Source organism: Macaca mulatta, chromosome 8 (genome assembly GCF_049350105.2).
Source record: "Macaca mulatta isolate MMU2019108-1 chromosome 8, T2T-MMU8v2.0, whole genome shotgun sequence".
Lineage (NCBI taxonomy): Eukaryota > Metazoa > Chordata > Mammalia > Primates > Cercopithecidae > Macaca > Macaca mulatta.
In genome coordinates, this window is record NC_133413.1 from 27,864,598 (window position 1) to 27,888,202 (window position 23,605).

At 44.1% G+C, this 23,605-nt stretch overlaps 1 long non-coding RNA gene across 1 annotated transcript; it reads left to right on the forward strand.

Moving 5' to 3' along the window:
* The first annotated feature begins 18,529 nt into the window (after positions 1–18,529).
* On the forward strand, positions 18,530–22,874 carry LOC144330598 (uncharacterized). Its single transcript, XR_013396875.1, has 2 exons — positions 18,530–19,004; positions 22,604–22,874. It is a non-coding gene; the product is annotated as an uncharacterized LOC144330598 (long non-coding RNA).
* Positions 22,875–23,605: the final 731 nt, after the last annotated feature.

The following is a 23,605-nucleotide window of genomic DNA, read 5'->3' on the forward strand; positions in this document are numbered from 1 at the left end:
AGCCACTGTGCCCAGCCCAAACAATCTTTCCATATATTCATCCCTGTAAACCTGCTCAAAGCCTACATTCACCAACATCTCACAGGCACGACTTTTTTTTTCAACAGATCCAATTGACAGATGAGTTTCAAAGGGTAACAGGACTCTGTCTTAACTTCTTCAGTGATTTTAAATGTGCATCTAAAGAACAAGACACAGCCAGTTGGATGAGCTGTGTGCATGTCCATAGTCTAGCAAATGCAAACACAAACAGAGGTGCTTAGCCTCACTGATGATGTAAGTTTAGCACTATGAACCCCAGAAGTAGCATCAAAAACTTACTTTGCTCCCCAAGCCAGAGAATTGGCTTGATTACCATAATTACAGCATGAGATAAAAATCAGTATTGTCTACCATATGATTCCGTGTATATAATATTCTCAAAATGACAAAACTGTAGAACTAGAAAACAGATTACTGGTTGTCCAAGGGTAGGGATGGTGAGGGGAGTGTGAGCAGGACCTTGAGGGCAAGGCTTCCAGGGAGGCACCCTTGGGACCTCCACTGCCCTGCACCGCCTCAAGCATCTGCTCTTGCATTCCTGCATTCTAGCATGGTGCTCCTTGGAGATCCCAGCTGTAGGTTAAGCAGGACCAGGCGCATCTTGGGCTGCCACTCCAGAGAGCACAGGGCATCCACATGGTGCTAATCCTGTAGGCTCACAGGTTTAGAACTATGGGGCTATGGCAGCCACTTTCTAGATTTCAAAGGGTGCTATACACAGCTGGGGGTTCCAGGCAGAAACTTGCTGCAGGAGAGTAGCAGCCATGTAGAGTCCCCACTAGGGCAACGCCTAGCAGAGCTGTGGAGTGAGATGGCCACTGAGGCCCCAGAATTGTAGAGCTCTCAGTGGACAATGCCAGCCTGAGAGAGCTATTGGGTGGACTGAACCCAGTAAAGCCATTGGGGTGGGGCTGCCTCAGGCCTCAGAGGCCCAACTACTCCCCAAAATGTGCCCAAAAGGTGGGTCATGGAGTCCAAAGAGATTATTCTGGCATTTCAAAATGTAATGTTTTCCCTCTTGGGTCTTGGACAAACTGGGGAGTGGTTACCCTTTTCTTCTTGTCTATTTCTCCCTTTTGGAATGGGAACATCTATCCTATGCCTGTCCCGCCATTGTATTTTGAGAGTAGATAACACATTTGAAGTCACAGGCTCACAGCTGGAGGACAGTTTGCCTCAGGATGAGTTGTGCCTTGAGTCTCACCCACATGTGATTTAGATGAGACCGTGAACTTTGGACCTGGGTTGATACTGGAGCACATTCACATGTTGGAAACTTAATCCCCAGTGCAACAGTGTTGAGAGGCGGGACCCTCAAGAGACAATGAAGTCATGAGGTCTCTGCCCTCATAAATGGACAATGTCCATGTGGCAAGAATGAGCTCATTATTTTAGGAGTGGCATCCTGTGAAGAATGAGTTAGGCCTTCCTCCTGAGCATGTTGTCTCTGCCTCTCTCTCTCTCTCTCTCTGTCTCTCTCTCTCTCTCTCTCTCTCTCTCTCTCTCACCATGTAATGCCTTCTACCATGTCATGACACAGCAAGAAGGCCCTCACCAGATGCAGACCCTCAATCTTGGACTTCCCAACCTCCAGAACTGTGAGCCAAATAAACTTTTCTTATCTGTAAATTACCCAGTCTGTGGTATTCTACTATAGCAGCACAAAATGGACTAAGAATGACATGACACTGAGCTTTCACAGGGGTTTCTACTGGTCCTTGTTCAAGAACTTGAGTAGATTGACGGGGATGTGTGTGTATGTGTATGTTGTGTATGTGTGTGTTGTGTATGTATGTGTGTAGTATATGTTTGTGTCGTGTGTGTGCATGGTGTGTGTTTGTGTGCTCCTTTCTTGAGTCAGTGTAATTATTCCTGCCCCGCTGTGGTCCACAGCTCTGAGAAAATATCCCTCACACAGCATCTCCATGTTTTGTTTTTGCTAGTCCTTCTCTCATACAAGACTTCAATCTTCTTGGGGCCAATTATTGTGTTCATCTATGTGGGTCAGCTCTAAGCACAGAGCTAGAAAGCATTTGAGTGAAGGAATATTGACAGAGGGAGGAAGTGAAAAAGACTGCATTATCCAAGCGTGACATTACATCCTTCGCACAGTGCAACAAACATACAAACTTCAGGGCTCCATATTAAACACACACACACCCCACACACAATTGGTTTTAGCAACAAAATTTCAGCCCATTTAAAACCTTTGGTGTTATGTTCTCACTCATAAGTGGGAGTTAAACAATGAGAACACACGGACACAGGGAGGGGAATATCACACACTGGGGCCTGTTGGGAGGTGAGGGGCAAGGGGAAGGAGAGCATTAGGATGAATACCTAATGCATGTGGGGCTTAAAAACCTAGATGACAGGTTGATAGATGCAGCAAACCACCATGGCACACATATACCTATGTAACCAACCTGCATATTCAGCACATGTATCCCAGAACTTAAAGTAAAAAAAAAAAAAAAAAAAAAAAAAAAAAAAATCTTGTGGTGTTATATGTTCTCAAGAAAGACTTCAGTGCTGATCTAAGGAAATGTGAATATTCAACAGGCAGTTGGTTAGGAAACAATATCTGTAATACTTCCTGCCTTTTTATCCAGAAGAAATCAATATGTGAGTGCTCCCAGCCAGATTCAGGTCAGTCTGAAGCAAGAATGTGAAGTAAATACAGTGTAGTCCCACATTCCCATTTATATGATGCTTAGGGTTTGTGCTGGAATCAATCGTTTCCTTGAATGCTGAAAATATACCTTCAATTGTAAGTGATTGCCTAGAAACAATCTGATCTCAATTTGTTTGTTATGCCCGTGCCCATCATGGAAGCTAGAAAAAAAAATAGTATTAGAAAGAATTGCAGACAGGTGCAAACATCCCTGCACTGACCAGACCTAACAGGCAGGTGGTGGCCAAAGAGTCAATAGGTTCAGAGATTTGAGGATTCTTGTTTGAGGGAGGTGGGGATGGCCGTATAACATTACAAAGGCAAAGCAATATTCACAGTTAGTCAACAGCACCTCACTTCCAAGGATATTCCCTCATGGCTGGTTATTTGTCTGTGACTATAGCAGATAAATGGCTCTCGGCTCCACTAAGCCCAATGCCCCTTTTTAATAATAAATGTTTTACATTACTCCCTTTCCTAATCTGAAATAAAATTAATAGCTTATTTATGCTACCTGCATATAATTTTTTTTTAAGACAGAATCTCACTCTCACCCAGGCTGGAGTGCAGTGGCACGATCTCAGCTTACTGCAACCTCCGCCTCCTGGGTTCAAGCAATTCTCCTGCCTCAGCCTCCTGAGTAGCTGGGATTATAGGCACCCGCCACCATGCCCAGCTAATTTTTGTATTATTAGTAGAGACGGGGTTTCACCATATTGGCCAGGCTGGTCTCGAACTCCTGACCTCAGGATCTGCCTGCCTCTGCCTCCCAAAGTGCTGGGATTACAGGCGTGAGCCACGGCGCCCAGCCCCTGCATATAATTGTTTAATCATAATGTCTTAACTTGGGAATAAAAAGCAATGTAAAACATAAAAACACATAAACTCTTACAATATGTAAAGATTTGAACACTCGTTAGAAAACATTAAAGTGTCAAGTGCTTATGGTCATGCTGAATGTGGCAGTTGTAGGTGCAGACCCATACATGCAAATGCCATTGATGATTCAAACACCTCACATGTGGCCTTGTCACTGGTGATGGTAATTTTCAATATGATGAACAATTCTTGGTAAAGTTTTTGACGAAACAAAGGACAAATACTCTGTGATTCCACTTATATAAGGTACCTGGAAAAGGCAAGTCTGAAGAGACACAAGGTAGATTAGAAGTTAGTGGTGGCTGGGAGGGAGAGAATGCATGGTTATTGCTTAATGGGTACAGAATTTCTGCTTAGGGTAATGAAAAAGTTTTGGAATAGATAATGGTGATGAACATTGCAAATGTAATTAATGCCACTGAATTGAAGTGGTTGAAATAGTAAATTTTAGGTTATATAGATCTTACCATATTTTTGAAATACCTATAAAAACCTTGGGAAAATGTGTGTTAATACATAAGATGGAGTTAGTTCTAGCTCAGAGAATGAATAAGAAATGGTCTTTCACCTACTTGAATATCCAGCGGGACGTCTGAAAGCATGCAAGACAGTTCTTTGTGGTAGCGAGCTGCCCTGCACTTCACCAGATATCTAGCATCGCTGGCCAACCCCGCTAAATGTCAGTAGGGCTCCCGCTTATTTATTGAAAAAAGTGCCCTACCAACTTCCACCCGTCCCCAGGAGGGTAATATTGCCCATCTTGAGAACCACTGAGACACAGAAAGTGAGAACCAGGTAGGTGTCTGGGTTCTGGCCAAGCGAATGCCTGCAGTCCTCATGGGAATTAGCGTGCTCTGCAAGGAACCAGCAGAAATCTAGTTCTTTGAGGGATCAACTTGGAGGATGAGGAAATGGGGAGAAAGGATACAGCACTGTTGCATGAAAGCGGCTTCCAGTTCCCATCCCTGGCCCCTGGTTTCTTGGGCAGCAAGACTCATTGCCGTCCCCTGCCAGAGGGTGAAGCTAGAGAGCCTCGCACGTTTGCCACTCCTGTCAGTTGGCTCAGGATTGAGGCAGGACTGACTCAGCCCTTAGAGATGATACAGCAGTGCAGCTGACTATGACAATGACAATGACAGCTACCATTTATTAAATAATTGGCAAAGGCTTTACTTTTTTTTTCATTTAATTTTAGCAACCAATTATAGGTGTGAAAACAGGTTCACACAGTTGCAAGGAGCCTGGTCAATCAAAAATCACTGACACCTGGCAGGGCACCACTGTCACAGAGATTCCCAACCAAGAAATGCAAATCTCCCGCTGGTGCAGAAGTCTCACTTGGCAGCTTTCCCAGTCGGGCGGACACAGAGCTCCTTCTCCCCTCTGTGTGGCTTGCGGGGATTTCAGCTGGGGAGCTGAGTGCAGTCACCAGGCAGTAGGTTTACCACTTCCCCATCAGCCACTGCCCTCCCTGCACCCTCTCCTCTTTCCTCCCACCACAAGGCTAAGATTGATAGAGACCCAACCCACCCCATGATACCACCTCAAGGGTTTAAAGCCTGACCTAAGAAGTAGGGACTTCTCACGAGATGCCTGGCAATCCCAGCTTCAGGGCCTGGGATCTCACACTGTGCCTGCCAGAATGAATGTGCTGACAGAGCTCCCCGTCCACTGCATATAGGGCTTACTTCTTTTTGTTTTTGTTTCTTGAGACAGGGTCTTACCCTGTCGCTGAGGCTGGAGTGCAACGGCACAAGTTCAGCTCACTGCAAACTCAGCTGCCTGAATTCAAGCGATTCTCCTGCCTCAGTCTCCTGAGTAGCTGGGATTGCAGGCACGTGCCACCATGCCTGGCTTATTTTTGTGTATGTATGTGTGTGTGTGTGTGTGTGTGTGTGTGTGTGTGTGTGTGTGTGTATTTTTTTTTTTCAGTAGAGATGGGTTTTCACCATGTTGGTCAGGCTGGTCTTGGACTCCTGATCTCAGGTGATCTGCCTGCCTCAATCTCCCAAAGTGCTGGGATTACAGGCATAAGCCACTGAGCCCAGCCTGGCTTACTTCTTTTTGTATTCCTGAGACTTTTTGCTGATAGCTGGCTTGGGATCTCAGGCACAGAAGCAGGACTCAATGTCCCTACTGTTACTCTTTCTACCCCTTGACAGGGTCCCTAAGTGCCCACCTGATGCCAGTTTCTTCACCTCGCCACCACCCCAGAGGACCCTTTGATGTTGTCCCATACCTTTCACCCTTTTTCTGCCACACACTCAACTCCTAGCCCTTATAGAACTCTACTGCCAGTGGCACCAGCTGGTACCTCAGTTATTTTCTTTCTGTGCATGAAATCTTGGTGAGCAGAACCAAGTCTTCTGTGTTCTTTAAGCCCTTGCCCATTCTCCACTGTAATTAATGCAATGATGGGTACATGACACTAATAATTAGGGCAACTGCCTTTTGTTCACACTTTCACGGCATCTCCTTTGATCCTCACCACAACCTCGTCAGGCAGGTATTATTATTGTTCCCATTCCACAGGGGAGGAAATGTGAGACCTGAGTCACACACCCGGAATGCAGCAGAACCAGGTCTTGACTTTGGTCCTCTCACCCCGAGCTGCAGTGCCCTCAGCAAGGGACCGAAGCACCTGCTGGGGAAGCCTCTGAGTGAGTCTCCTAACAAATCAACATATTGAAAAGCACGGTGTCCAAAGTACTTTAGCAGTTCCTTTAAAAAGCAGCAAGATTTTTACTTTCTCTCAAAGTATTGAAATAACTTCACATCCATGAACAGTTGGAGGTACAGGATTTCAGTAAGACTCACGGAACAGGTGTTATGTTTCCTATTTCACCCAGGGAGCAACAGAGAAGATCATTGTTCTCCAAGGGTCCCATCTGGGTCTCTGGACAGGAGAGAATGAGAGAGGCCCTGCTAGGGGTGGCCCAGACCCCTGCATGCCCCTGTATAGTAGTTGGAGCCAAGGAACAATTATAAAAGGTACAAGAGGCGGGGCGTGGTGGCGCACACCTGCAATCCCAGCACTTTGGGAGGCTGAGGTGGGAGGATCGCTTGAGCCCAGGAAATCGAGATCAGCCTGGGCAACATAAGGAGACCCCGTCTCTACATGAAATTTAAAACTTAGCCAGCCATGGTGGCGCTAGCCTCTGGTCCTGGCTGCCAATCGCTTGAGCCCAGGAGATTGAGGCTGCACAACCTCCTGGGCTCAAGTGATCACACCACCGCATTCCAACCCTGGCAACAGAGTGAGGCCCTATCTCAAAACAAATAATAAAATAGAAAAAGATACAAGATACAGTGTTCTGAGGCAGATACACAGATCTAAATAAACAAAGTGGAATCAAAATAAAACAATGTACACAATTATAGCTACAGGAATTCCTGGATTCAGCAGCCAGGAGTTTGGGAGTCTGGTTCCTGGGGGGTGAGATTCCGTGTTCTTCAGGTCCAGGCCAGCATGGCTGTCCACACTGCTACCAGGGGCTTTCTGTGCCAAAATGGAGAGGCTGAACCACCAGATCATCACAGAGAGCAATGCATAGAACCAAGTGGAAAGTCCAAAGCAAATCATGAGTCGAAACGGGCCCAGAGAACAGGAAAATCCGGATGTGGATTTGGCAAACCAGTGGAGCAAGCAGAGCCCTAGCAGGTGGAAGAGAAGCAGGGCTTGGAGTCATCACCAACGCCCAGCTCCTGGGCAACATTGCATCTCATTTCTCTTCCTGAACATAGGATAAGGCTTTGTTAGCCAGGATTCAGGGGCCAGCACTGTGGATGAGAAGTTTTAGTAGCTGACTCCAAGGAGAAAGACACCAAGTTCACACAACAAACAGGTGACGGCACCTGTAAAAGTGCACTAGCTTCAAACATCAGTCAGATTCCTTTCTCTTCTAGACCCCCTCAAGCTGCAGGAAGTCAGCCAGTTTTGAAGAGGGCAATTATCAAATGTCAACATTCTAATTGGTCTCCAACACTCCTGCTATGGTCTGAATGTTGGTGTCCCAAAAAAATTCCTATATTGGGACCTAACCCCCAGTGTGAAGGTATAAATAGGTGGGGCTGTCTACAGCTATACCAACCTGAATGCATCTGATCTCATCTGGTCTTGGAAGCTAAGCAAGGTAAAGCCTGGTTAGTTCTTACATGGGAAACTGTCTGGGAATACCAGGTACTGTAGGCTTAAAAAGAAAAAAAGAAGTGAGGCCTTTGGGGTTTTTAGGTCATAAGAGCTCTGCTCTAATAACTGGGATTAGTGACCTTATAAAAGGGGCTAAAGGGCGTGTTTTTGACCCTTTCACCATGTGAGGATGGAACACGAAGACACCATCTTGAAGTAGAGGCGCTGAGTCTGCTGGCACGTGGATCTTGGACTTCCCAGCCTCCAGAACCATGAGCAATAAATTTCTGTTATTAGGCTAGTCATGGTGGCCACACCTGTAATCCCAGCACTTTGAGATGCCAAGAAAGGAGGATCACTTGAGGCCGGGAGTTTGAGACCAGCCTGGGCAACATGGTGAAACCCTAGCTCTACAAAAAATGCCAAAAAAATCAGCTAGGTGTTGTGATGCCTGTAGTCCCAGCTACTCAGGGGCCTGAGGTGGGAGGATTGTTTGAGCCCAGGAGGTGAAGGTTGCAATGAGCCAAGATCCTACCATTGCACTCCAGTCTGGGCAACAGAGTGAGACTCTGTCTCAAAAAAAATAATAATAAAATAAAAATACATTTTGGTTGTTTATAAATTATCTAGTCTAAGGGCTTTTTTGTTATAGCAGCCCAAATGGACTAAAGGCAACTCCACAGTGAGGCATGATTACTCTTCCTTCCTGAAGCCTTGGGATTACACGTTGCCACTGTAGAAAAGAAGCACCTTTATACAGCTTCTAGAAATTCAAGCTGAAAATGCTTCCAGAGAGAACACTATGGTCAACCTCATAACCCTGGTCAGGCTGACCCCCATCCCCCTCCCAGCTCAAATACAACCTGAGTTATGTTCAAAGGAGATCTCAAAGCAGGATCAAGCCTTTTATTACTTTCTTCCAATAATTTTTTATTCTTATTAAATACATGATATTATAAATAAACTAATAGGACTCCAAAGGAAAGGAAAAATTTGTCCCACACTATCAACACTCCGAGTTGAACTGCTTTTTGTTGGTTCAAGTTCATTTTCATTTCATTTCATTGGCATGTATCATTTTTATGTAGCTGAAGTCATCACCATGTACAGTAAAATTTATTCTCTTTATCACTTACAATTAAATCCTAAGCACTTTTTTATGTTATATGGGGTCCTCGCAATTATTATTGGCTCTGTATATCTCACAAAAGGTTATACTGTATAATTCACCCAATCTCTTCTTGAACAGTGTCCTTCTAGATTACTTTCTGTTTTTCACTGTTGGACCTAATGTTACAATGAACAGTTTAGTGCATTACTCAGATCACCACTCTGGAACAGAGCCTGGGAGCCTAAGAGAATTTTTCAGGCACCTCTTTCCACAAGATGATATGCAATGAGGTGGGCTGGTTCCGGCCTAATGGGAAGAGAGATGGGAGCAGCAAGAAAAATGGAAGATGCTGGGTTTGTTCTACAGTTGACCTGAGACAGTGGTCCTCATCATTTTTAGAGAGAAGTGAATGGGCAGGAGTAGTTGTCGTTTTGAGGAAAGGTCCTACGAGGCCTGGGGGAAAAGATGGGTCACTTCCTGGTCCAGACGTGAAAACCACAGTGGCCAGGGGTCAGGGAAATACAAAAATGGCCCAGAAGCAGCATTTTCATGCAAGTGGGGCAGCAGAGGCAGAGTGAGGGGCAACCCTCCAATGGGTTATGGGCTGAGGACCCCACAAGCAGGCTGGAGCAGGGCAGAAGGAAACTTGGTCCTTCCCACATGCAAGACACTGGCAGAGACCTCCAAGAACTGATGGAGTGACTCTGAGGCAGGGACTTGAGTTCCTCCAGTTATGTAGTTGACCCAGTGAGTGTGTGGTCTACAGGCATCAATGTTAATGGGTTCTCATCTGTACCTGCAAACCAGACAGGCTGGAAAGAGTCAAGGGTTTAGATAGCTTTCCTTTTGAGCTATTTTCCTAGGATAGCTTCCCAGAAGCAGGATCACTGGGTTAAAGGGCACCAAAGCTTTTTTTTCCTGTGGAATTCCCATAGTCAGTTCTCAGGCCCAGCTTCCATGTTCTTCTTGTCTTCTCTGCCCTAGTCCCAGGAACTCAACCACATTTTGGGTTTTATTTTGTTTTTGTTTATTTGTTTGTTTGCTTTTGAGATAGAGTCTCACTCTGTCGCCCAGGTTGGAGTGCAGTGGTGCTATCTTGGCTCAGTACAACCTCCACCTCCTGGGTTCGAACGATTCTCGTACCTCAGCCTCCCAAGTAGCTTGGATTACAAGCATGCACCACCACGCCCAGCTAATTTTTTTGAATTTTTAGCAGAGACGGTGTTTCACCATGTTGGCCAGGCTGGTCTCGAACTCCTGACCTCAGGTGATCATCCTGCTTCGGCTTCCCAAAGTGCTGGGATTACGGGCATGAGCCACCATGTCTGACCTCAAACACTTTTCTTTTCTCTTTAGTGTTGCCCCCTCCCTCTTCCCCATAGGGAGCCTCTCCATCCAAGACCATCTCTGCCCCTCATCCTTGAAATATCTGCAGCAACTCTGTGTTATGAAAGCATTAGTAACGGAGTTGCATGTACTGCTAATACTACCGTGATTTTCTTTATTTTTAGCCTATATGCATAAGGAAAGGAAATACTAGATCTCTGAGAGGTTCATAAAAAGGAAGATGTTGCTGTCCACCCCACTCCCCTTGTTGGTTATTAAGCCAGTTCCCCATTTTCTCACTTCTCCTAAAGGCAAACTCTGAGTCCATTTCATTTTAAGCATCACTGCAAGGGCACAATACAGTGGTAACTGAGATATTTAAAACAAGGGAAAAGGCACACAAACGTGAAAGTCTTAGTAAGTTTTGAGGGGCTCACTTCTGTCTTTGTTTTTGAGATGAGATCTTGCTTTGTCACCAAGGCTGGATTGCAGTGGTACAATCACAGCCCACTGTGGCCTCAAACCCCCCAGGCTCAAGTGAAGCTTCTACCTCAGCCTCCTGAGTAGTTGGGACTACAGGTGTTGTATTAGTCCGTTCTCATGCTGCTAATAAAAACCTATCTGAGACGGGGTAATTTATAAAGGAAAGAGGTTTAATTGACTCACAGTTTCATACAGCTGGGGAGGACTCACAATCACAGCAGGAGGCATGGAGCAAAATCATATCTTACATGGTGGCAGGCAAGAGAAGCACCAAGCAAAAGGGGGAAAAGCCCCTTATAAACCATCAGATCTCATGAGAACTCACTCACTATCAAGAGAACAGCAACATGTGGGTAACTACCCCCATGATTCAATTACCTCCCACCAGGTCCCTCCCACAACACGTGGGGATTAAGGGAACTAAAATTCAAGATGAGATTTGGGTGGGGACATAGCCATACTATTTCAGGCACACACCACAACACCTGACTAATTTTTAAAATTTTTTGTAGAGACAAGATCCCACTATGCTGCCCAGGCCAATCTCGAACTCCTGGGCTCAAGCAATCCTTCCTCCCCAGCGTCCCAAAGTGCTAGGATTACAGGTGCAAGCCACTGTGCCTGGCAATCTTATTAAGTTTTGATAGTCACAAACACTTGCTTATGATCCCTGATTCTTTCTCGAGATAGGTACTAGCTAACCATCTGAGACATCAGATGCTCTTAACCGAGGGTCCATGTTGAAGATTCAAGGAGTCTATGTTGGCCAGGCCCTGGCTTGGAAAACTAAACACCACCAGTTATGTTAACAGAAAGAATAAAGGAATGGGTTAATTGGGAATTGGAGGACTGAAAGACCAATGAGAGATACCACATCTATCAGAAATCATAACTGCAGTTTGGGCGTGGTGGTTCACACCTGTGATCCCAGCACTTTGGGAAGCCTAAGTGGGTGGATCACCTGAGGTCAGGAGTTTGAGACCAGCTTGTCCAACATGGTGAAATCCTGTCTCTGCTTTAAAAAAAAAAAAAAAATACAAAAATTAGCTAGGTGTGGCACATGCCTCTAAACCCAGCTACTCGGGAGGCTGAGGCTTGAGAATCACTTGAATCTAGGAGGCAGAGGTTGCAGTGAGCTGAGATCACACCACTGCACTCCAGCCTGTGTGACAGACTGAGAATCTGTCTCCAAAAAAAAAAAAAAAAGAGAGAGAGAGAGAGTTTGAAAACTGCAGCTCTTACATTTAGCATCTATATGCAGACACGGGAAGTGCACTCAGCAGGCATTCCTACCAGACTGACTATGCCCAGCTTTTGTATTAGTCAGAAGGAAACAGGTAATACCCACTCAGGTGAGTTTTTAGAGAAGAGTGTTATCAATGGGGCTATTGGTGTAGGAAGGGTTTAGGGAACCCAGGGAGAGATACTATGGCCCCTGGGGCCATTACCACCCATAGACTTGTATATAGTTTGGATATTTGTCCCCATAAATCTCACATTGAAATGTAATCCCCAGTGTAGGAGATGGGGCTTGGTGCGAGATATTTGTGTTATGGGGCAGATCCCTTATGGTTTGGTATTGTCCTCTCAATAGTGAGATTCATAATATCTGGTTGTTTAAAAGTGTGGCACCTCCAGCCACCCCTTGCTCCTGCTCTGGCCATGTGAGATGCCTACTTCCCTTTACCTTCAGTGATGATTGGAAGCTTCCTGAGGCCTCCCCAGAAGCTGAGAAGATGCCAGCACCATGCTTTCTGTAACAGCCTACAGAACTGTGAGCCTCTTCTTTATTAATTACTCAGCCTCAGGTGTTTCTTCATAGCAATGCAAGAATGGCCTAATACAGATGTCAAGAAGGAAAGGGAAGGAGTATCTAGAATCCAGAAAGGATGGGTTTATGGAGTGGGTGCTTGACCACAGCTGAAGCCTTTGGAGAGGGATTCAGCTTAATCTGAGAATGTGTCAGGGAGGCCAGGAGAGTGGATACTCTTACCATGCTCTCTTCAATTCCTTGCAAGTACCACCCAGTGACCAAACCCAAGCAGAAGCCAGAGGCAAGGAATATACTCATGTTGCCCCAGTGGTCGGCTGGTAAATAAATATTTAACAACAAGTTCTGAGACATGTATGTGTGCATGCAAGCTTACTTGTAGTATTTGCCAATGTCCATGGTGTAAATATTCCTACCACAGTCACCAAACACGGGGTTAGGAGGAGATGCATACAATCAGTTCTTGCAGGCTCTAGTGCTCCACTGAAGTAGACAGATGGGGTCAGCCTCCCACAGCACAGACAGAGTAGAGAAGGATGGAGAGTGGATCTGGAAGGGCAAACGAAACAACCAGTGCCGCTGCAGCTGCCGACATCAGGCCAAGGGTTCTGGCATCTGGAGCAAGGACATCAGGGCCTCCATCTTCACTATCAATGTGTCTGTCATTTCCAAGGCTAATAAAGGATGGTTAAGGAAAATAAGGACTCAGCAGGTTAGTAATGTCAGAGAGAGAGGAGATGAGACAGGGAGAGAAAGAGAGACAGATGTCAATTCCATTCTAAGCTAAGGCTGGGAAATACCTGCGTTCTTCACAGATACCATGTTACCATTCTTCACAGATACCACACTGTAAGCACAGAGAGGTTAAGGGTAAGGAGTTGTGTTTCTCCACCTTCAATTAACTGGTAGCTCAACAGTGTCTTTCAGACAGCTAGGGGTGGATCCCATGGTGAAAGGAAGAGTGGCATGTTAGAAATGGTGTTCCAGGCAGGGCCAGGACATAATATATCATTTGGCACTGAGCCCCACATCTCAGGAAGAGTGGCACACTAGAAATGGTGTCCCAGGGTGGGGCCAGGATATAATATGCCATCTGGTACTGAGCTACAGGTCTCAGAGGTCATAATATCCTCCTGTTACCTGCTGGCCTACAAGTGGCCACAGAGCCATTAAACCAACAGTTCATGACCTTGTGGGGGCCCATGTTGGCTAAGCCATTGCTGAAGAGACTGGGATTCTGTGATGCTTAGGACCAGATCTATGGGTCCTAGTGCTCTTCCTCTGTATGCAGAAGCACACCCAAGTTTCTGGGTAAAAAGCAGTGTTACATAAGAGCCGCGCAGCCACCCCCTGCCCATCAGCACAATCACCACTGATCTGCCTGCCATCACCATGCTCCATGTCAAAGTCCCAAGTTCTCCTGGAAGGAGACTAGAAAAACTGGCTCTGTAAATTCTTCTTATCCTATGGCAGCCTCCTCATCCTAGGCTCAAGGCACAAGTTCATAGAGACTGGAGCACAGATAATCTAAGTGAGAAGCACTGAGCTACCCTCCAGATAACCTCTGCTTCCTAGGTCCCACCCCCAGCTTTCATGTGGTAATTAGGACAACAGGTACCTGGATGGGATGACAGGGGTTTGGGCTTGATGTCCCAGGCAGCAGCACCATGATCTTGCCAGGTAAAACAGAAGGTGTAGAAACTGGCCCAAACAGAGCCAGGTGCAAAAGACGACCCCTTAGCTATTAAAATTTTACTTTTAATGGACAAAAGTTAAATTTCCCTCCCTCTCTTCCACCTACCCTAGCTTTACCAGTCTCCATTTTCCTCTCAGAATTATGCACTGCTGAATTGGTAATGGGTATTTGTATTGACAACTTCACCTCCTTAAGATCTGAGGAGGTTTCTAAAGCATCTATCCCTACTGTTTATAGGAAACCAAGGACGCTGGGCTGACCTCCCATCAGAAGATTGTTAAAGAGAATACAAGTGTCATAGTACCTATGAAAATACTCTGGGCTGGGCGCGGTGGCTCATGTCCGTAATCCCAGCACTGTGGGAGGCCAAAATGGGTGGGTCATTTGAGGCCAGGAGTTCGAGATCAGCCTAGGCAACATGGCAAAACCCAATCTCTACTAAAAATACAAAAATTAGCTGGGCATGGTGGCGTGCACCTGTAATCCCAAAGTGCTGGAATTACAGGTGTGAGCCACCGCACCCACCCTATGGTAGTTATGTTGTATAAAGCCACTACAAATATGACTCTGAAAATACTGAGCCATTGCTCCTCGATGGAAAAAAGCAAAACAAAACAACAACAACAACAACAAAAAACAGCATTACCTGCTTATAAGCCTCTCTCTGAGACAGGACTAGAGACAGGACTAGCTGGATTTCCTAGGCCAACTAAGAATCCCTAAGCCTAGCTGGGAAGGTGATTGCTTCCACCTTTAAACACGGGGCTTGCAACTTAGCTCACACCCGACCAATCAGTTAGTAAAGAGAGCTCACTAAAATGCTAATTAGGCAAAAACAGGAGGTAAGGAAATAGCCAATCATCTATTGCCTGAGAGCACAGCAGAAGAGACAGTGATCGAGGTATAATCCCAGGCATTCGAGCCAGCAATGGCTAACCTCTTTGGGTCCCCTCCCTTTGTGTGGGAGTTCTGTTTTCACTCTATTAAATCTTGCAACTGCAATCTCTTCTGGTCCGTGTTTGTTATAGCTGGAGCTGAGCTGAGCTCGCAGTCCACCACTGCTGTTTGCCACATTGCAGACCCGCCGCTGACTTCCATCCCTCCAGATCCAGCAGGGTGTCGGCTGTGCTCCTGATTCAGTGAGGCGCCCATTGAGGCTCCCGATCAGGCTAAAGGCCTGCCTTTGTTCCTGCATGGCTAAGTGCCTGGGTTCATCCTAATCAAGCTGAACACTAGTCATTGGGTTCCACAGTTCTCTTCCGTGACCCACGGCTTCTAATAGAGCTATAACACTCACTGCATGGCGCAAGATTCCATTCCTTGGAATCCATGAGGCCAATAACCCCAGGTCAGAGGACATGAGGCTTGCCCCCATCTTGGAAGCGGCCCGCCACCATCTTGGGAGCTCTGGGAACAAGGACCCCCCAGTAACAATACGTTCATCAACTGATCAGTACATAACCTTGCTTTATGTGTGTTTCTGTTTGGAGACACCTTATTTAATATATGTTGCTGATTCGTTAACCTTGAACTCCTGGCTAACAGCACTATAATTTATGCCTGAGTGAAGCTTATCTGACACATGTATTTTCTCAATAAGGTACAGCACAGCCTTCTTGTGCTTAGCACACTAGACATCTCTTCAGTGCTATGCTTGGGACCATCTGAAACAGTGAAATCACCAACGAAAGGCATAAAAATGCAAAAAAAAAAATATATGGAACTAAATAGACTACAAAAAGCATCCTTGTTTACAGTGTGAGAGCTGAAACAAGAAGGCAGATTGTTGTCTTGGTCCACCACAGCTGGGAACATGAGCATCAGGTTACCCGAATGTTTCACCGCTCTGCACATATCTCCGTATGACCATGGAAGCACCATGAGTGTTGATTTATTTTGAAGTTACAAATACATGTTAGTAGGTGAATTTGCAAGTACAGAATCCACAAATAATGAGGACCAACTGAACATACAATAAAAGACACAAAGTAAATAAAGCATTTAAGCAGAAAAGAATAATAAAATACACATTTAAGGTATTCAGTGTTTTCAAAGGCAAATGCAAATTACTGTGATAGCATTAATCACCTATCATCAGAACAGATTAGAATGTTGGTAAGCATGCAAATATCCGCTAACTCTCTTGAGAGAAAAGTCATAGTGAATAATCAAAAGCCTTAAAAATGTTCAGATTCCTTGACCTACCATTGGAAATCTACGAATTCTAACCTAAATTAATAGGCAGAGATGTACCCCAATATTTAATTACAAGAATATTTATCTCAATACAATTTATAATAGCTAAAGAGAAATTATAAATAGCTTAAAAGTCCTGTAATAGAGAATTTGTTAACTAAATTATGATACCTCTAAAATGAAATATTATGCCATCTTTAGGCAGGGCACAGTGGCTCACGCCTATTATCCCAGCACTTTGGGTGGCTGAGGCAGGTGGATCACTTGAGGCCAGGAGTTCAAGACCAGCTTGGCCAACATGGTGAAATACTGACTCTACAAAAATTACAAAAATTAGCTAGATGTGGTGGCATGTGCCTGTAGTCCCAGCTACTTGGGAGACTAAGGCACAAGAATCACTTGAACCCAGGAGGCAGAGGTTGCAGTGAGCCAAGACTGCACCACTGCACTCCAGCCTGGACAACAGAGCGAGACTCTGTCCAAAACAGAAAGAAAAGAGAAAGAAATACTATGCAGTCTTCAATCATGATGTTGTAGAATGATATTAAACACTTGGCAAGTTGCTCACTCTAAAAGGCTAAGTTCACTTTTAAAAATTAGAACATAATTTATAGATTTGATTCTATTTTTATACGTAAAAAGGGGAAAAAGTAAGAATCATAATTATTTAAATAACTGTGAAAAAAGATGCATAACTACTTTGAAGGTAAACTTCTTAACAAAATCATAGCAAACTAGAATGGAATACAAGTCTATTTAAAGAATTAATACTATATTGCCAATATCTTCTTTTGATACTAAATCGACTATGTTAGTCAGCGAAAAGACAGATACCACTATTATTTAAGTTCTCACCCATGAAATTGGATAAAGAAAAAGGAACCAAGACATGATTATTCAAAGGAAATAAATATCATTACTTATATATTATTTATTTGTATACCTACAAAATCCAATTGAATCAATAAAAGTCTTGTAGAAATAATTAGAAAGTTAGATTTCTGACAAAACTAAATGCAATAAGCACACAGTATGAGAGCTGAAACAAGAAGGCAGATTGGAAATCTAGGAATTTTAGTCTAAATAGTCAATGATGTAACTCAAAGATTTAATTATACAAATATTTATCTCAACAAAATTTATAGTAGCCAAAGAGAAATCATAAGCAGCCTAAAAGTCCTATTCTAAAGAATCAGTTAACTAAATTGTGATACCTCTAAAATGAAACACTATGCAGTCTTCAATCATAATGTTGCAGAATGATATTAAATGCCAGAAGAATGAAAAGATGTGCAGCATCACTGGTCATTAAGGAAATGCAAATTAAATCTGCAATGGTATATGTGATGGTTAATACTGAGTGTCAACTTGATTGGATTGAAGCGTGCAAAGTATTGATCCTGGGTGTGTCTGTGAGGGTGTTGCCAAAGGAGAGAAACATTTGAGTCAGTGGTCTGGGAACAGCAGACCCACATTTAATCTGGGTGGGCACCACCTAATCAGCTGCCAGAATGGCCAGAATATGAAGCAGGCAGAAAAAACGTGGAAAGCCTACACTGGCCTAGCCTCCCAGCCTACATGTTTCTCCCATGCTGGATGCTTCCTGCCCTCAAACATTGGACTCCAAGTTCTTCATTTTGGGCCTCAGACTGGCTTTCTTGCTCCTCAGTTTGCAGATGGCCTATTGAGAGACTTTGTAATCAAGTGAATTAATACTCTTTCGGAGGACTGTATGTGCACCAATCAGCACTCTGTGTCTAGCTCAAGGTTTGTAAATGCACCAATCAGCACTCTGTGTCTAGCTGAGAGTTTGTGAATACACCAATTGGTACTCTGTATCTAGCTAACCTAGTGGAGACTTGGAGGACTAGCACTTTGTGACTCTGTGTCTAGCTCAAGGATTGTAAATGCACCAATCAGCACTCTGTGTCTAGCTCAGGGTTTGTAAATACACCAATCAGTACTCTGTGTCTAGTTCAAGGTTTGTAAATACACCAATTCGTACTCTGTATCTAGCTAATTCTGTATCTAGCTAACTAGCACTCTCTGACTCTGTGTCTAGCTCAAGGTGTAAATGCACCAATCAGCACTCTGTCAAAACAGACCAATCAGCTCTCTGTAAAGTGGACCAATCAGCTCTCTGTAAAATGGACCAATCAGCAGGATGTGGGTGGGGCTAGATAAGGCAATAAAAGCAGGCTGCCCAAACCAGCAGTGGCAACCTGCTGGGGTTCCCTTCCACACGGTGGAAGCTTTATTCTTTCACTCTTTGCAATAAATCTTGCTGCTATTCACTCTTTGGGTTCACGCTGCCTTTATGAGCTGTAACACTCACCGCGAAGGTCTGCAGCTTCACTCCTGAAGCCAGCGAGACCACGAACCCACTGGGAAGAACCAACAACTCCAGAGGCGCTGCCTTTAAGAGCTGTAACACTCACCACGGAGGTCTACAGCTTCACTCCTGACAGCGAGACCACGAACCCACCAGAAGGAAGAAGCTCCAGACACATCTGAACATCCGAAGGAACAAACTCCAGACACATCATCTTTAAGAACTTTAATACTCACCGCGAGGGTCTGCGGCTTCATTCTTGAAGTCAGAGAGACCAAGAACCCACCAATTCCGGACACACTATTAGTTCTGTCCCTCTAGAGAACCCTGACTAATACAGTAGGCTAAACTATGATGTTTGGAAGGTAGGTGTGTTAAATGTATTTTCAACTTATCATATTTTCAACTTACAGTGGGTTTGTTGGGGTGTAACCTGTTGTACCTTAAGGAGTATCTGTGTATACATTTTTTTCTACAGTTATCATAGAGCAATACAATTGTTTTATATTTAAGGTTAGCAGTGTATTAGATTCCTCTTATTTTTCTACATAACTTTTATAAAAATAGGTGTTATAGCCATAGAAAAATGCCTTTAAAGATGAGCCTTGGCCAGGTGCAGTGACTCACACCTGTAATCCCAGCACTTTGGGAAGCCAAGGCAGGCGGAACACTTGGGTCCAGGAGTTCAAGACCAACCTGAACAACCTGGCAAAATCTCATCTCTACAAAAAAAAAAAAAGAAAAGAAAAAATTATTCTGATATGGTGGCAAGTACCTGCACTTCTAGCTACTCAGGAGACCAAGGTGGGAGGATCACTTGAGTCCAGAGTCCAGGAAGTCAAGTCTACAGTGAGCCATGATTGCACCATTACACTCCAGCCTGGGTAACAGAATGAGACCCTGTCTCCAAAATAAATAAATAAATAAATAAAAGATGAGTCTTAATTTACTCTTAGCTACTTCTGTTGTTTCCAACTATTCCCAAATAGATAATGCTGGCAGAAACCTTTTCATGACAATAGCTTTTCTGGTCTGCTAGATTGCTTTTTGGATGATGCCTAGGAGAAGGATTTTGAGGCTGTAGGATATGAATGCTCTTATGCCTCTTGGCTACATGCACAAACACTTACCAGAGGTTCTAGCACCTAGTAGGTGCTCAATAAATGCTTGTTGAATCCGAATAGGCATGCTGGTTTCCAAATGACCATGCTGACAGCAGTATTTAAGGTGTGTTTGTTTTTTTCTTCAACAATTGGATTGATCTGGGCAGGTGGTTTAACATTTTTAAGCCTCAGTTTCCTCAGCTGTAAAAAGAGTAATCACAGTCTAGTTTTATTGTGAACTTCCCATCCCTTCTCTCTGGGACATTAGGGAAATTCCTTAGCCAAACATGGCAGAGGAAGTTCCCTGTCTTCTTAGTCCCACTCAGACCCTGTCCGGTGCCCCTGGTTTTGCATTGCCCACACAGCGTCTCCTTTGTCCTTCACCTTCATTTCCTGGCATCATTGCTCTAAATCCTAATGGTAAAGTTCTCACAACACAGTCACTGCCTGCTTTGTCTCCATGCAGCCAGAGTTAACATGGACTCATCTCTCTGTTCTGCTCTGTGGTGGATGAGGAGGGCTGGATGTTGCTCGGGATGGGTGGGATGGAATGGAAGCATATTCCAGTTCAGGGAGAACCTACTTGGATTGAGGGACCAGGACCTTCAAAGGACATCTTCACCATGTAGAAGCCAGGACTCTATACCACTTGCTGTACTGCATTATCAAACATCTTCCTCTGCATTTACTAGCCTGAGAGTTTGTTCATGTGAATGATGCTCTTTTAATGGTTCCCATAAACCTTTTTTATTTTATTAGAAAAATATATATTTTTTATATATATATATTTATATATATATATATATATATGAGATAAAAAGTCATCTAGTACTACCAGGTTTTTTGTTTCTTTTTTGTTTTGTTTTGTTTCTTTGAGACAGAGTCTCACTCTGTTGCCCAGGCTGGAATGCATTGGTGTGACCTTGGCTCTCTACAACCTCCACCTCCCAGGTTCAACCAATTCTCCTACCTCAGCATCCCAAGTAGCTGGGATTACAGGCGCGTGCCACCATGCCTGGCTAAGTTTTGTAGTCTTTGTAGAGATGGGGTTTCGCCATGGTGGCTAAGCTGGTCTCGAACTCCTGACCTCAGGTGATCCACCTGTCTCAGCGTCTGAAAGTGCTGGAATTACAGGCATGAGCCACCGCACCCAGCCGTACTACCAGGTTTTTAACAAAAAATGTCAACTATGTCCATCCTTCCTTATTCTTGACTGCTGCTTCTCTGAAGCAGCCACTCTGAACTCTTTTAACCACTGTTTCCCTAACAGTTGCCTCTATATTTCTAAATAAGCTTTTAAGAAATATACAATATCTTGGCTTTGGTTCTCAGCAAGGCCAATGTTATTTGTTAGGAAGAAAACAAATTTATTAGAGGATTTTAGGTACCTTACAGTATTTTGGACATTCTTAAAATAAAGAAGATTTGAAGCTGAACTTCCAGAAATAATGCCCCAAGTCATGCCACATATTAGCCTGGTAGGGAAACTGCAGCTATTGATACCAAACCCACAACACCAGGTCCATCCTTAGACGGAGCCCAGAGGTATCTCAATCAACGTCTATGTGGGAGCCCTATCAAGGTATATGTCTATGTAATACACAGGTAAACTCAAAGTCATATGGCACACTGCCCTATAGCATCCCTTCAAATTACTTCTGCCTCCTCCTGTGCCAGCCTCCCACCCAGTGCATTTCCTTTTCTTTCTTTCTTTTTTCTTTTCTTAAGGCAGGGTTTTGCTTTGTCACCCAGGCTGGAGTGCATTGGCACACTCACAGTTCACTGCAGCCTTGACCTCCCAGGCTCATGTGATCCTCCCACCTCAGCTTCCCATGTAGCAGGGATTATAGGCATGTGCCACCATGCCCAGCTAATTAAATTTTTTTTTGTACAGACAGGGATCTCACTATTTTGCCCAGGCTGGACTCGAACTCCTGGGCTCAAGAAATCTTCCTGCCTCAGCCTCCCAAAGTGCTGGGATTATAGGCGTGAGCCACCACACCCAGCCACATTTTCTTTCCTTGCTTACTTTTCCCAAGTGTGTATGTATATTGGTATTACCTAGCTATAAGCTAAAATGTGACATGCAAAGCATTATTACCTTCTCACAAAGAGCTTTACATGCCAGGGTGTGGCTTACGTACTGTCTACTTTTAATATATTAATCATTATTATTTTAAATTGCTGGTCAGATAATGCCAACCTTGTTATACCTAAGTCTGGTTCTGATGCTTATTCTGTATACTCAAACTGTGGGGAGGGGTTTTTTGTTGGTTTTTTGTTTTGTTTTTGCCTTTTCATATGCCTTGCAATTTTTTGTTGAAAGTGGATGTGCTATACTGGGTTAAAAAAAAAAAAAAAAAGCTGCTGTAAATCGACCTTTAGTGATATGGTGGTAAGATGTGGAGGGAGGGGAAGCGCTCTATAGTCCCATGAACAGGTCTCAGTCTTTTAGTAAGCTTGTGTCTCTGGACTGTGCACTTTAAGTGTGCTTCTCACTTTTCCCTCCTTAGGAGGAACAGGATGGCTAGAGGGAGCTAGAATTGGGTATTTTCCTTTCCGGGGTCATAGGCTCTGGTGCAAGAGGTTCTCCTGAGGTCAGACCTTGTGAAGAACAGAGTGCTCTGACATATTTCACCATGGTTTCTTTTCTCTTCCCCCTTCTGGAAGCACGAGGGGATTTTTTTTCCTTTGAGCTTCACTCTGAGAACCCCTTAGAGCCACTGGAGGTAAAACTCACAAAAGTGGGAGTGCTCCCTTCTAAGACTGGGCACCCTCCTGAAGCTTTTTACTCTCGACTTGTCCACTCTGAGTCTCCAGCAAGTTACTTACACTTCAGGTTTCTCTACTTGTTTCTGCAGAAGTTTCTGCTCATGGGTTTCCCCTGGAGTAAGCTGTGGTTCTCTGTACCTGCATGTCTGTTTCTCCAAGCAGTTTGAGCTGTGACCTTAATCCTCTGATGGACCCAAGAAGAGCTGTTGAACTGTAGTTTGTTCAGCTTTTTACTTGTTAGGAGTGATGACTTCCAAGCTCCTTACACGCTGGAGTCTTCTCCTAATGGTTTTGAATGTTCTAAAATATTTATCTGCCAGATGATGATGAATAAAGCTAAATAAACCCTAGTCAACCTGGTGTATTCATTTTATATGTGTTTACTATGCTTTCTTTGAGACCACCTGAAAGACTAGAAATGACATGGGGTTTGGACTTGGACAGACCTGGTTTGGAACCTTGATGTGACTGATGTCTCCCTGTGTGACTTTGGATATGTTATTTAATAATCTCTCTGAGCCTCAGTTTTCTAGTATGTCAAATGGAAATTGGATTATACTCCCTATGGAATTGCTATAATTACTGATGAATCTCTCCTACCCTTTTGTTTCCTTAAATTTCTTTTGTGCTTTACTATTCTAGGTCACTTCTAGTTACTGTCTTTCTTGCTTCTTCTTTCTTCCATGTTAAGCCTTTAGTGTCATTCTTGTCTGCATGTAAGGATATAATCTACAGGTTGATGCTTTAAATCATGTTCTTAGGCAAAATAAGCATCCAGGAAACTGGCATAAGCTTAGATCTGGTTGAAATTTACAAATTGGTGATTTCTCTGTATCCAACCCATTTTCTTTTCTGAATCACTGGAATAATGTGAAACTCCCTTTATGTTCCATTGGTACAAATTAAATGATGTTAAGTAGTGTCTGGATTTCAATGCCCACATCAGTGTTGAGTGTATTTTTGAGGATAGAGTTGGTTTTGGTTATAGAAATTCCACAGCTTCTTTCCCCCCAAGGATTGCTAAGTGAAGTGCTTAGACTCTTGGAGGTTCCTCATTAGGGAGACTCTAGGACACACCCAGATGAGTACAT